General features: G+C 35.5%; 1 protein-coding gene across 8 annotated transcripts in view; it reads left to right on the plus strand.

Annotated features, from left to right (window-relative positions):
* Window positions 1–43: 43 nt before the first annotated feature.
* The window catches only part of PKIB (cAMP-dependent protein kinase inhibitor beta), a 246,094-nt gene continuing 233,201 nt past the window's right edge, over window positions 44–12,936 (plus strand). For all 8 annotated transcript variants that reach the window (XM_077998915.1, XM_077998925.1, XM_077998928.1 and 5 more), the window contains exons 1-2: window positions 44–163; window positions 5,992–6,069. The gene's annotated coding sequence lies outside the window, so the exon portion shown is untranslated. The remainder of the gene's footprint in view (window positions 164–5,991; window positions 6,070–12,936) is intronic.

Genomic DNA, 12,936 nt, shown 5'->3' on the forward strand with positions numbered 1-12,936 from the left:
AGGCCAGGGTGGGATAAGACACGGAGCGGGCAGCGCTGAGATTGCGCGTGCGCGTCACTAGATGGCCCGGCTGTCCTCCTTCCTGGAAAATTTCCCAAGGACTGCTGGCTGGGAACTTAAGGCTAGTGTGGATCTGACGGTAGTTTGCCAACTTAAGAAAACGGTGTGAGCAAAACCAACCTTTACCTACCATTAACTTGAATTTGGGCATTAGTAGACAACAGAGCTGAGGTGGTGGTTGACGTTTTGCCCTCCTTCATCTGAGGAGCCTCTCTGCTTTTTAGGGGATTGCTTCCTCTTTCTTAGTGTTTGTCCGTCCTAACTCCACTTATTTCCTATTTTTCCCACTTTTGCATCCTATTTTGCGCTTATGTTCACAACGTATTCCTGCAACCCGCTGCCTGGAACAAGTTTTATTGGGATATTTATCATTCATCTATGTGCTTCAGTTTCTCTGTATCATTTCTGTTTGCTATTGACTTATATTTTAATTTCTTGTGCTGTTAAGATGTTACAAAAAATTTGCACATTAAAAATATTTTTAATTAGATAAGACATACTAATTATCAAACTCATACGTTGGTTTCGAATGTCATGAGCTGTTGAGGCATGTGGAACCCTTGCGTATTAGGTGATGATGCACATCTGCAGGGAATGCATTCCTATAAAAGTTCCAGGTTTTTTTAGAGTTATTGGTTTTTGAAAATATTCTGGGAAACAGCTCAAACTTGAAATAGTCATTCCTATAACTAATAATAAGAAAGTGATGTAAAATCTACAAAAATGGCATGGGTCGAGGTGGGGTAAACACCTAAGAATCTGGAAGAATGTCAGAATCCCTACTCCTAATTATTGTAACCACTAAGGGACAATCTTGCCTTATTCTTCTTTGCCTTATCAGTGGTTTTGTAGACCACTCTTAAAGTATTATAATAGAGCATCCATAAGGTTTAAAGAATTGTGGAAATGCCTGTAATCCCAGAACTTTGGGAGGCCAAGGTGGGTGGGTCACAAGGTCAGGAGTTCAAGACCAGCCTGGCCAGCATGGTGAAACCCCATCTCTACTAAAACTACAAAAAATTAGCCGGGCCTGGTGGCATGCGCGTGTGATCCCATCTACTCAGGAGGCGAGGCAGGACAATTGCTTGAACCCGGGAGGCAGAGGTTGCAGTGAGCCGAGATTGGTCCACTGCCCTCCAGCCTGGGCCACAGAGTGAGACTCTGTCTCAAAAAAAAAAAAAAAAAAAAAAAAAAAAAAAAAAAAAAGATTTGTGGAAATGGAAATTACAAACCTAACAATATTTTTAATTATGCTAAACTTAAAGTAATATGTTATTTATGGGAGAAAAGAATCCTATTATCTCAAGTCCTTAAACTTTTCAAAGTATCAGAGAAGGAGACAAGACTTATATGCAAGTAACTTTAAGGTTGAATATGTTGATTAGACAAATGGAGAATGGGTCTTTTAAAATTTAAATTAGCGCAGGTTCTTGTCTCTTGCTACGTTCAAGAGGGTTTCTGAGATATTCGTAAGTTCTTGCACTATTCAATAGAGTTTTTTCACCTGAGATATCCAGAGTTAAATACAAAAGTCCTTGTTAATCTTTCTGGAATGTAACACTTGGCCTTGAAATACATTAAAAAAAAATTTACTTTTATTTAACCTGTAGGCTATGTGGAGTGGAATTTGCTCACTTAAGTTGTTATATATACAACATTAGACACGACAGTATATAAATTATAAACTGTTTTATTCATTAGAAAAGTCTTCGACATCAGTCTTGTTTTACTCTTTGCCAACTATGAAGGAAAATTGAAATGATGACTTCTTCAAATATCAACCCAAACACAGCTCAAAGCATAGTTTTCTCAATGTATACCAGCTATTAGTAGGAGCACCCATTTCTCCAGGCGACTTCCTGTAGCACACATATAACATACAATGCCAAAATACAAATTAGTCTAAGTAAGTACATTAGTAAAAAACATTCTATCTAGCCGAGCATGGTGGCTCACACCTGTAATCTCAGCACGTTGGGAGGCTGAGGCAGGCAGATCACCTGAGGTCAGGAGTTCCAGACCAGCCTGGCCAACGTGGCAAAAACCTGTTCCTACTAAAAATACAAAATTAGCAAGGCACGGTGGCACATCTCTGTAATCCCAACTACTTGGGAGACTGAGGCTGGAGAATCGCTTGAACCCAGGAGGCAGAGGTTGCGGTGAGCTGAGATCGTGCCACTGCATTCCGGCCTAGGCGACAAGAGCAAAACTCTGTCTCAAAACAAACAAACAAACAAACAAAGCCATGCTATCTAATAACTCAGTTCTCTGACTTGATTAAGGGCTAGTATGCCAAAAAAACCAAAAAAAATTGGAATGCTGATTTTTTTTGAGAATGTTACTAAGTAGACATGCTGGAAAAAGTTTTCAGATAAGCTTGGATAGTACTGCCTGTTATATTCTCTTGTGACTGATGTTGCATATTAGCATGTTGAATTCCTTCACTCCTAATGTTCTCTAAACTTGACCTTAAAAAATCTTTTTTTTTTTCTGATGAAACATGTATTAATATGCATTGTAGTTATTCTGTGAAATATAGTTTAAGAAATACTGATGGAGGGAAGGATGGACTTCATAGCCTTCTGGTAGCCTTCCTAGAATATCTTTTCTCATGATTAAACCTTTGTTCCATATGTGGCATCAGAGAGCTGAAGGTTATGTTCTCTGTCAAGAATCAGAGCATGAATGCTCTGTGTTATCAATTAAGGACAAGACATAAACTTTAACATTCAAATAAATGGTATGGAAAATTAATAGTCTCTTAAGGAAATTCAAGAGAAAGACCAAAATACTTGTCAGAATAGACATGCAAAGAAATGGGCTGGGAGAACTATTGAGTACTATAGTCAGGCTTAAGGTTTTCCTTAGAAGATAGTCCAGGTTCATTCTCACATATGGGTAAATAAAGAATCTCCCAGATAAACTATAGTTGTGATTATTGTACCCTGAGAAAAATGTAAAGCAGGATTACCAAGCTTATCCTAGTCATAGTAAAAATTTCAATAATGGATTCACAAAAATCAATATTAACCAATGTAATTTCAGAATGATTTAGGTACAAAATTTAGGTTTATATAAGTTACTCTCAAATATAGATTTGTCAATTATCAGTCATTTCGGTTTGTTGTTATTGTTTTGAGACGTAGGCTTGCTCTATTGCCCAGGCTTGAGTTCAGTGGCCTGATCTCGGCTCACTGCAACCTCCACCTCCCAAGTTCCAGCGATTATCCTGCAACCTCTGTCTGGAGTGCAGTGGCCTGATCTTAGCTCACTGCAGCCTCAGCCTCCTGACTAGCTGGGATTTCAGGCACGTGCCAAAATGCCTGGCGCATTCAATTTTTGAGAGAATACTAAAAATAATAATTTTATTTTCAGAATTCACCAGCATGGTAATAAAACCACATCTTCAACATAAAGGAAAATAAATGTCTATAACCTTTCACCACCTCTTGTAATTCCTGTTGAAATCCATAAGGTTATGCTGGGTGCAGTGACTCACATCTTAATTCCAACACTCCGGAGACTGAAGCAGGAGGATAGCTTGATCACAGGAGTTAGAGACCAACCTAGGCAACATAGTGAGACTTCATCTCTATAAAAGTTAAAATAGGCCAGGCGTCGTGGCTTATGCCTGTAATCCCAGCACTTTGGGAGCCCGAGATGGGTGGATCACCTGAGGTCAAGAGTTTGCGAACAGCCTGGCCAACACTGTGAAACCCCATCTCTACTAAAAATACAAAAATTAGCTGGACGTGGTGGCTTGCGCCTGTAGTCCCAGCTACTCAGGAGGCTGAGGCAGGAGAATCGCTCGAACCTGGGAGGCAGAGGTTGCAGTAAGCTGAGATCGCGCCACTGCTCTCCAGCCTTGGTAACAGAGTGAGACTCTGTCTTAGAAAAATTAAAAAAAAAAGTAAAAGTAAATAATCAATCCATAAGGATATGGTTTAGAATCCTGTATATCACATTAAAAATTCCCAGTGTAACCTAGAATCAGTGTGTCTCCATCAAGGTTGACTAAAATTAGACTCATCTTTGGTCCCATAATCCTTCCTGCCTTTACACAAATCTCTGTATAAACTTTAATTTTTATCCTAATAAATGATCTATATCTCTGAAATATTGTGAAAGTGTAACAGATTTTAAGGAAAAATAATCAGGTCATATTTTTCTGGAAATTAGAAATTATACTGCTTAGTTCTCTTGTCCTTAGTACATCAACACTAAATGTAGTGAGGACTGAAACATCTTGGCCCTCCACAATAGTTAAAGGATGAATAAAATTTGTGCATAGTTTGTTATATAATCCAAGGAGAACAAAAATATAAAAAGTATTTTATGGCTTTCACCCTAAATTAATTATATCTTAAATGTAAACATGTTGAAGTATTTCACCAGATATTCTGAAAGGGTAAGCCAAAAATAGATTAGGACACAGTAACCCATAGGGGTCAGTATAAACTTAGATTTGGAAGAGACCAAATTCTGATTAAAGACATGCTTTTATTTGTTAAGACAGACATTGATACTTTTGGAAAATAACTCAAAAACTAAGATATAGTGTCAAATGTATAAAAACTCTCTTCAGTTATGCTCTTAATGTTAAAATAGCAAGTGAACTTTCTTTCCACACTGATTTTCTTCTTTTGCTGAAATCTAAGTCTGTAATTCCATAACTAGGAGATATGTTTATACCAGTGAAATAGATGTCTACAAAAATATGTTTATTTCAGTCAGAACATACATAAATTCAGGAAAAAAGGAAATATTCACTGTGTAAATAATAAAGTGGATAGCGAATTCAAATATGTGTCTAATATTTAATGTACTGTTTTATAATCATTGAGAAGGGAATGACTTCTTGAAAAATTGTTAATGGCATTTCTAAAACATTTCACTTCTCAAAGGCAGATGTATTAACCTTGATAAAATATAATGAAAGTATATACTGAAGAAATTCTTTACATTCATTCACCCAAAACGTTATTTATTGTGCTGCAGAAAGAAATCAACTACTTCTATTTGGCACTCATCAGATTTTTGAGTTCTTATTAAATGTGTTATTAAGGCAATTTCTAAATCAGCACCTTCCAATAGAAATGAAATGTGAGTCACATTTGTAATTTAAAATTTTTGTAGCTGTATTAAAAGAAACAGATGAAATTAATTTTAAAGATGCATTTAATTACACTCAGTATATCCAAAATATTTCAACAACATTAATATAAAAATTATTAATGGGATGTTGTACATTATTTTTCATATTAAGTCTTCAGAATCTGGTTGTGTTATATAATTAAGAGCACATCTCCATTTGGACCAGCACATTTCAAATGCAGGTCTATAAGCTGAAGGAGAAAGTTGAGGCAATTATCCAAGTGATACAAGCTAAACAAGCAAGCAATCATATTTTTCTCTGTATAAGTTATTTAGATATTTTAGATAAAGTGGTTTTAAGGCTGTGCATTTGCTTTAGGTATTGAACCTAAATTGATTTCTTCTATAAAAATCAAATAGGAGAGATTTGTAAGAAGGATAAATGTCATATTCTGATAATCATTTAGGCTATCAAAGTACTATACTATATGTATGAAATTTGCCAGATTTGACTTTATTTTCCAATAATCCAAATACTCCATGATGTTGTTTTAGCCAATTTATCCTGATTTCTTTTTTATTCACCCAAGTTTCTATGGCCTTAGCTGCTTTCTTTTCTCCAGAATTAATTGTAAGAATAGAATGATATCCAGAGGCCCTGACATTTTAAGTGGCCTGATCTCAAGCGACTTCAGACAGTGTTTTTATTCTTACCCAATTCTCTACACCTCACTCCACTGACTGTATTGTCCATTACTGCATATAACACTTGGCAAATTCATACCTAAAGCTCTTTCCGCTGAATGATCAAGAACTTCGGGTACTTTTTCCTTACAGGTTTTACCCCGTTGAAGATTTGCTTTAACTTCAAAAGCGATTACAACAAAGTATGGACACCCCTTCAGGGCCAACCTGGTAAGTCACTGGTAAGGTCTTAATTTGTCCATAAAGCTTCCTAATATTTTCTGGTATTAAGGTCTTCATATTCCGTAACCCACTTTGCATCACCTGCAGAAATCCTAGACTTAGCTGTTTGGTAGCATGTGGCTGTATCATTTGTTGTATTATTTTTCCCAGGCTCTCATTCTGAGTCCTGTTATAGCGAAGGCTGGCTTCCACTAGTTTCCATTCTTGCTCATGGGTCTGTCCCTTTTCTCCAGAAAAGTCCTATCTTTTTAAAGATGTAATGTCAGATGAAGCTTATGTATGAACCAATCACAGGCCATTTTTTTAATCGACATCTCCTGAAGGAAATTTTCTGCCTCAGTTGGCCTGACTTACTTGTATTTTGCAGCAGAATCCAGTCTTTCTAGGAATCCTGCAGTTTTTAAAATCATCTCAGTGGTTGTAGAGCTGAGAGCAGAATTCTCTCTACCTATTTTCTCTGCCATGGAGAGAGCACTCCCAGCATCATTTATACAAATGCTAGGGACATTTCCACTTCTCAGCAATACTCATCCAGCAGTTTAGATGCCATGGGAGGGTACTCCATAGTTCAATTCTATGGTATGCTCTGATATGGACATGGCTGGACACTGCACATTGTTCAGCAATTCCAAATGGTAGTGTTTAGTAAGAGAAAAAACATAATTAGAGTCACTTAACATAATATGTGGCAGGGGGAATTATGCTTTAAGAAGTAGCTTTCACATACAAATGGAGTCCAAAATAATGAACTTTCCCATTGGATCTTTATATGAATACAACCATGGATTAAATGCCAATAGGAGAAAGTGTTTTAGAGAGGTGCTTAAAATCTGGAGTAAGAAAAAACAAAAAACAAAAAAACAAAAAAACTCCTGCAGCTAGCTCAGTGTCTGCCCAAACAGCCACCGAGTTTTGTACTTGAAACCCAGGGCCCTGGTGGCATAGGCACCGGAGGGAATCTCCTGGTCAGTGGGTTGTGAAGACCACGAGAAAAGCATAGTGTCTGGGCCGGAATGCACCATTCTTCTTCACTTTATCTGAAATATCTAAATAACTTATACAAAGAAAAATATGATTGCTTGCTTGTTTAGCTTGTATCACCTGGATAATTTTCTCAACTTTCTCCTTCAGCTTATAGACCTGCATTGTCCAATACAGGGACTATTAGACATTTGAAATGTGCTGGTCCAAATGGAGATGTGCTCTTAATTACATAACAAAACCAGAATCTGAAAGCTTAATATGAAAAGTAATGTAAAACATCCCATTAAATAATGCTTCATGTACCTTTTTCTATTCAAGTTATTTACTTAATCCAAAGGGAATAAATTTTTTGAAAATGTAGTAATAGTGATCCTAGAAAAATGTCATGTTCTATTTATATGCCCAGAGTATTTACTCCATTTCTATCTCTTCCCTTTGATCTATTTGATGGCTATGCCTTATATTTCTAAGAATTTTTTTCAAACAATTTTTAGTGGGTTGTAGTGTTCATCTCCATTTCTTACGGTACAGATATTTTTCTGTTAAATGTAAAGGTTACTCTCTAAAGCTTAGTAGGCACACTTTCATTTTCACAGTGGTACTAAAATCCACATCGTTACTAATCATAGACATGCATGTGTGTTGATTGTAAAGTGATATTGTACATACCACAAAATCTGACGTATAAAAATAATCTTTTGGTGTTCTTTTTAAAGAACTTAATATAGAAATATCATAAAATGAAGTTAAATTGAGTAAATCTTAAGATATCACTTAGTCAAACTCCTTGCATCAAATCAAGCCCATGATTATGTAAGTGTATAGAAAAGCCCACAGAAATTTAAAAAAGCTTTTCAGTGGAAAACCTGACAGACACCTTATCCAAAAGATCAAAGTTTTAAGATCACCAGTAATAGAACAAATAGATTTCATGTGTCTTCTAATGTAATACACTGAGGAGTGAGCACTATCACTCCTGAGACATTTTTGCCAAAAACCTATAAACGGGAATAAATCATGAAGAAACATCAGACAAACCCAAATTAAAGGACATTATGCAACATAAATGGCTTGTACTTTTCAAAATATCTAGGTCATGAAAGAAAAGGACTAAGAAACTGCCCAAATTAAAGGAGACCAGAGACTTGACAACTAAATGCCACATGTAATCATGGATTAGATACTGGAGCAGAAATAACAATGATAATAAATAATTACTGTTATTGCTGTGAAGAACATTATTTAGACAATTAGCAAAATTTGAATGGGGCTTGTGAATTACAAAGCAGTATCATATCAAAACTGATTTTCTGTTTTTGATTGTTATAATGTGGTTATGTAGAAAAGTGTTGTATTTTTGGAAATGTACATTGAAGTATATAGGAGTAAATAGGATCATGTTGGAAATTTTTTCTCAAATGGTTTACAAAACATGTTTTGTATGTGTGTACGTACACATTTTGTATGTGTGTGTGTGTGTACATGCACATACACTGTTTTGTATGTGTGTACATACACACACATTGTGTGAACAAGATAAAATTTTAATATTTGGTGAATAAAGGTGAAAGATACATAGAAAATTTTTGTATAGCGTTTGCAACTTTTCTGAAGTCTGAAATTAGTTCAATTTTTTTTTAATATTGCTTTGGCTTCCTATTTTACCTGTAGTTAACTGTGTCAAAAATATGCTAATTATGTTATCAACACCCATGGTTTTTGTAATCTCGCAATATTGAAATCAAAAGACATCACAGAACACAGCAGCAAAGGTAAGTTTAATTTTATTCCAGCTTGTACACAAGGGAGCTAGCACTGAGAAAGAAAAAAGGAGTTGGCTGTTGCCTGAGGGTAGTGTGTGGGTTAATTTTATAGACTCTTTTCATAGGGAAAGGTTATATTAGGGCATATATAGGACAGTTTTCTCTAGTGCTTGCACAGTAGCTCAACATACTTCTCCATACATTGCATGTAACATTAGCATTTAAAATCTCCACCCTTGGGTATGAATTATTTTAGCATTAAAATGAGGAAGAGGTAACTTTAGGTTTTTTTTTTTTTTAAGACGGAATCTTTTTCTGTCACCCAAGCTGGAGTGTAGTGGTATGATCTTGGCTTACTGCAACCTCCACTTCCCGGGTTCCCGGGTTCAAGCAATTCTCCTGCCTCACCCTCCTGAGTAGCTGGGATTATAGGCGTGTGCCACCACACCCGGCTAATTTTTGTATTTTTAGTAGAGACGGGGTTTCACCAAGTTGGTCAGGCTGGTCTCGAACTCCTGACCTCATGATCTGCCTGCCTCAGTCTCCCAACGTGCTGGGATTACAGGCGTGAGCCACTACACCAGGCCACTTTAGGTTGGATTTTAAGTTCAACTGCACATGCAAGGCTCTGGGGAAATCCCTAGCCCCCTGAAATAGGAGCTTGCTGTTAATAGTTTCTTGGATCTCTTGTCACTGATTGGCTGAAAGTTAAATGAGCTAGTACTTGAGTGAGGGGCTTTATCGTTTCCTTTAGACCATCTTAAAATAGGGAATCAACCAGCCTGCTTGTCTTAATCATATAAATTTATTTAAAATTATCTTAATAAACCAGAACCTGGAGACTATTTTTTAAAAGAATGATTTGTTGAAGTATTAAATTTTTAGTAAGTTATCTCTTTTTCATGTGTAGCTTCCTTACTTTTAATTTTAAACCAGACAAAAAGTTTCAGTATACAGCATAAAGAACATTTGTCTAAAATTTGATGGAAGTAATTTAAACAACTATAAATACATTATATCAATTTTTGATTATGGGAGAGCAATAATCCTTAATTACAAGTTGAAACATCCCCTGAATACATTAGAATGAATGCTACTGAAAACAGAAATAATTTTTACAATTATCTGCCACATATCATAATGCCTCAGACAAATTTTGTGTATGCATATAGAAGATGAAAAATTATTTCCTAATACACTCCTAGGTTTTCTGGTTAGAGTCCTCTAAATTAAATTGACAAAAGGCAGCAAAATAAGAGAAAAAAAAAACCCAAAAGTTTATTAACACATGCATTGTGCATGTAACATATACCCAGAGATGAGTAACTCAAAGGTTTGGTTAGAACTTGGACTTACATAGGATTTCAGCAAAGAAACAATTTTTAGAAGTGACAGGTGTCTCTAGGAGTGGCAAATTGTGGGAAGGCAAATATATGGGAAACTAGATAAATAAAGGCTAGTTAGCAAAGTTTGTTATATACATTCCTCTGATTCTGTCTACAGGCCGTAAGGGTCTAAAGCTGTCTCTGGTAATTAAGTTTTGTCTTTCCTTGTAGAAAGCGGGGGACAACTTTGTAAATTTATGTCCTGCTTTTAGACGACAGAAGGAGAACAGAGAACTTTTCTTGTATCATCTTGTTCTCATTTGTCTTCAGCTGAAAGTAATCCTTGTGCCAAAGTGGAAAGTTTGCTGTGGCATATTCTGCCACCCTAGCATAGCTAGGATAGAACCCATCTGTACACAAAGGTCTTTGAGGGCAGAGGCCAGATTAATTTGTAGAGTTTTACTGCCATCACCTGGCCTAGTGCTTGACATGGAGAAGGGGCTTGGTAAACAATTGAATGAATTAATGCATTTGCTTGTGCCTTGCATATTTTCCACACAACATTCTTGCAGTATATAAAGAAAAAAAAAAACACTCTTGCAGTAAATATACTCATATACTTTTAAATACTATTCTAAGGTCAAAAACACCTTTATCAAATATCTAAAAGCTAATGTGAAGAAAATTACATGAACACCAACCACATTGTATAAAATAATTTCATATGCTTGGTTTATGTACTTGTTTTGAAAAGTGGAATTTTGCCTTAGAAATCAGAGACCACTTTACATCTTAACTGAGAATCATTTTCATTAACTCTTGGAACAGGAGCAATTGCAAGGAATAAATATAACTTAATTTTTGGAAGATGTATTCTGTGAAGAACGGATACAGTAAGAGGAGTTATTTATTCTTATAAAAAGAAGAATCCTGAAATAAAAAGGGACAGTCCCAAAGTGAAGGGATCATTTTCAGTAGATTTGCTACTTTCCTTATCAGAAATTCACAGCACACATTTTTTTAAGACTTTGACAAATACTGCCATAAATAAAATCATTTAATATTGTTTAATACAATGTTTCTTAAATGTATGTGATCTCAAACCCTGAAACAAAACAACATATCACATCCCATGGATCATCATTTAGGAAAACACTATTAATGTTTTAAAGCAAACTAAATATGGCCTGAGAAGGACTCCGTACTTTTGTATTTGAGTCCTTGTGGATGAACTGCAACCTAACTTAATAGGTAGACAAGATTGAAAACCTAACTTAGGAGTATGCGCCAGAAACAATAGATGAGTCTTGGCCAAACCTAGCAGCTGAACTTGAACCGCTCATACACTGCCTAGTGTTCAAACTGTCTTCAAATAAGGCAAATGCTAAGCTGTAATCAATCTGGTTGTTTCTGTACCTCACTTCCAATTTCTGTACTTCACTTCCCTTTTCTTGGCCTATAAATCTTCTTCCACCATGTGGCTGCTCTAGAGTCTCTGAATCTGCTGTAATTCTGGGGGCTGCCTGATTTGTGAATCGTGCATTGCTCAATTAAACTCCTTTAAATTTAATTCAGCTGAAGTTTTTCTTTTAACAAAATTTTTTTTTTTTTTTTTTTTTGCTGGAATGTGGTAGCTAGGTGGTCTATATTTTTACTGAGAATAAAATGAGATAAAATCGAAAAACTGAATTAATCTATTACATGAGATATAAATAAGATGCCTAAATATTTGTACTTTGAAATTATTTCCCAAAGGAAAATTAAAATCTCACTGAAAATAGAAGAGCTAGTCATCTATAAAGTATTTATTTTGAAGGTTTAGGTTAAAATATTAGAACAAACTAATGTATCAAAGTAGCATCATTCTTTTGATAAAAGATAGACGTATCAGCAGTAAAAACAGCATTAAATTTTCTGGAATAATTAGGCCTCAAGATAACATCAGTCGTGTGTGACTGGAATACAGAAATCAGGATCTAAGGGAAGTACACATGGCAAACAAAAAGTCACATGTAGTTACAAAGGAGAGTGGTTAACACATTTCCAATTCGAAGCTAGAAGAGAGTAGAATCTAGTAAGGATGGCTAGTTTAATAGCAGAGCCATCAAAGGCAGTGTTAAAGCAGAAGATGAAGTTCGGGCTAATGACTTGAAGGATAGTGGCAGAAATCATTAGCAGTCGAGTGCCTGAGGATTGAATGTTGCATCTGTTGAAGTCTTTATCATGAATTAGCGATGACTATGCTTTGGTAGCATGGTTGGATTCACTGTAACTTTTGGATTATTGCTCTACATCTTGCCTTTTGTCTTTTTGCATGGAAGTAATTGTCACCAAAAATTGTCTCTCTTCTATTTTTTTCCCCAAATTTACAACATATGTCTTTTCTTAGGAGAAATTTCTGGTGCCAAATGATTGTTTCTTTCTAGAAATAACATTCATAGACACGTACACAAATGTGGCCAATTCATCACATAATATACCCATGTAACAAACCTCCACATTACCCTTCCGACTCTAAAATAAAAATAAAAACAAATGTAGCTGATAAATTGAATAGCCAAACTTAAAAATAAAGTTTTTAAATCCATCACTGTCCCTATTAAAGAAGCTAGCTTCTTTCTGCAGAAATTGAAAAAGTCTTGAGTCCAGTTTCATCATTTCTGATTGTTTCAGAAAATAAAAGGTCCTCCAGTCATTTTATTCCCCCTAAACCAGTCTCAATTCAATTATTGTTATCTTTCTTTCAGAGTAATAAGTATGGCATTTTAAAATATTATGCAATT

Source organism: Macaca mulatta, chromosome 4, assembly GCF_049350105.2.
Source record: "Macaca mulatta isolate MMU2019108-1 chromosome 4, T2T-MMU8v2.0, whole genome shotgun sequence".
NCBI lineage: Eukaryota > Metazoa > Chordata > Mammalia > Primates > Cercopithecidae > Macaca > Macaca mulatta.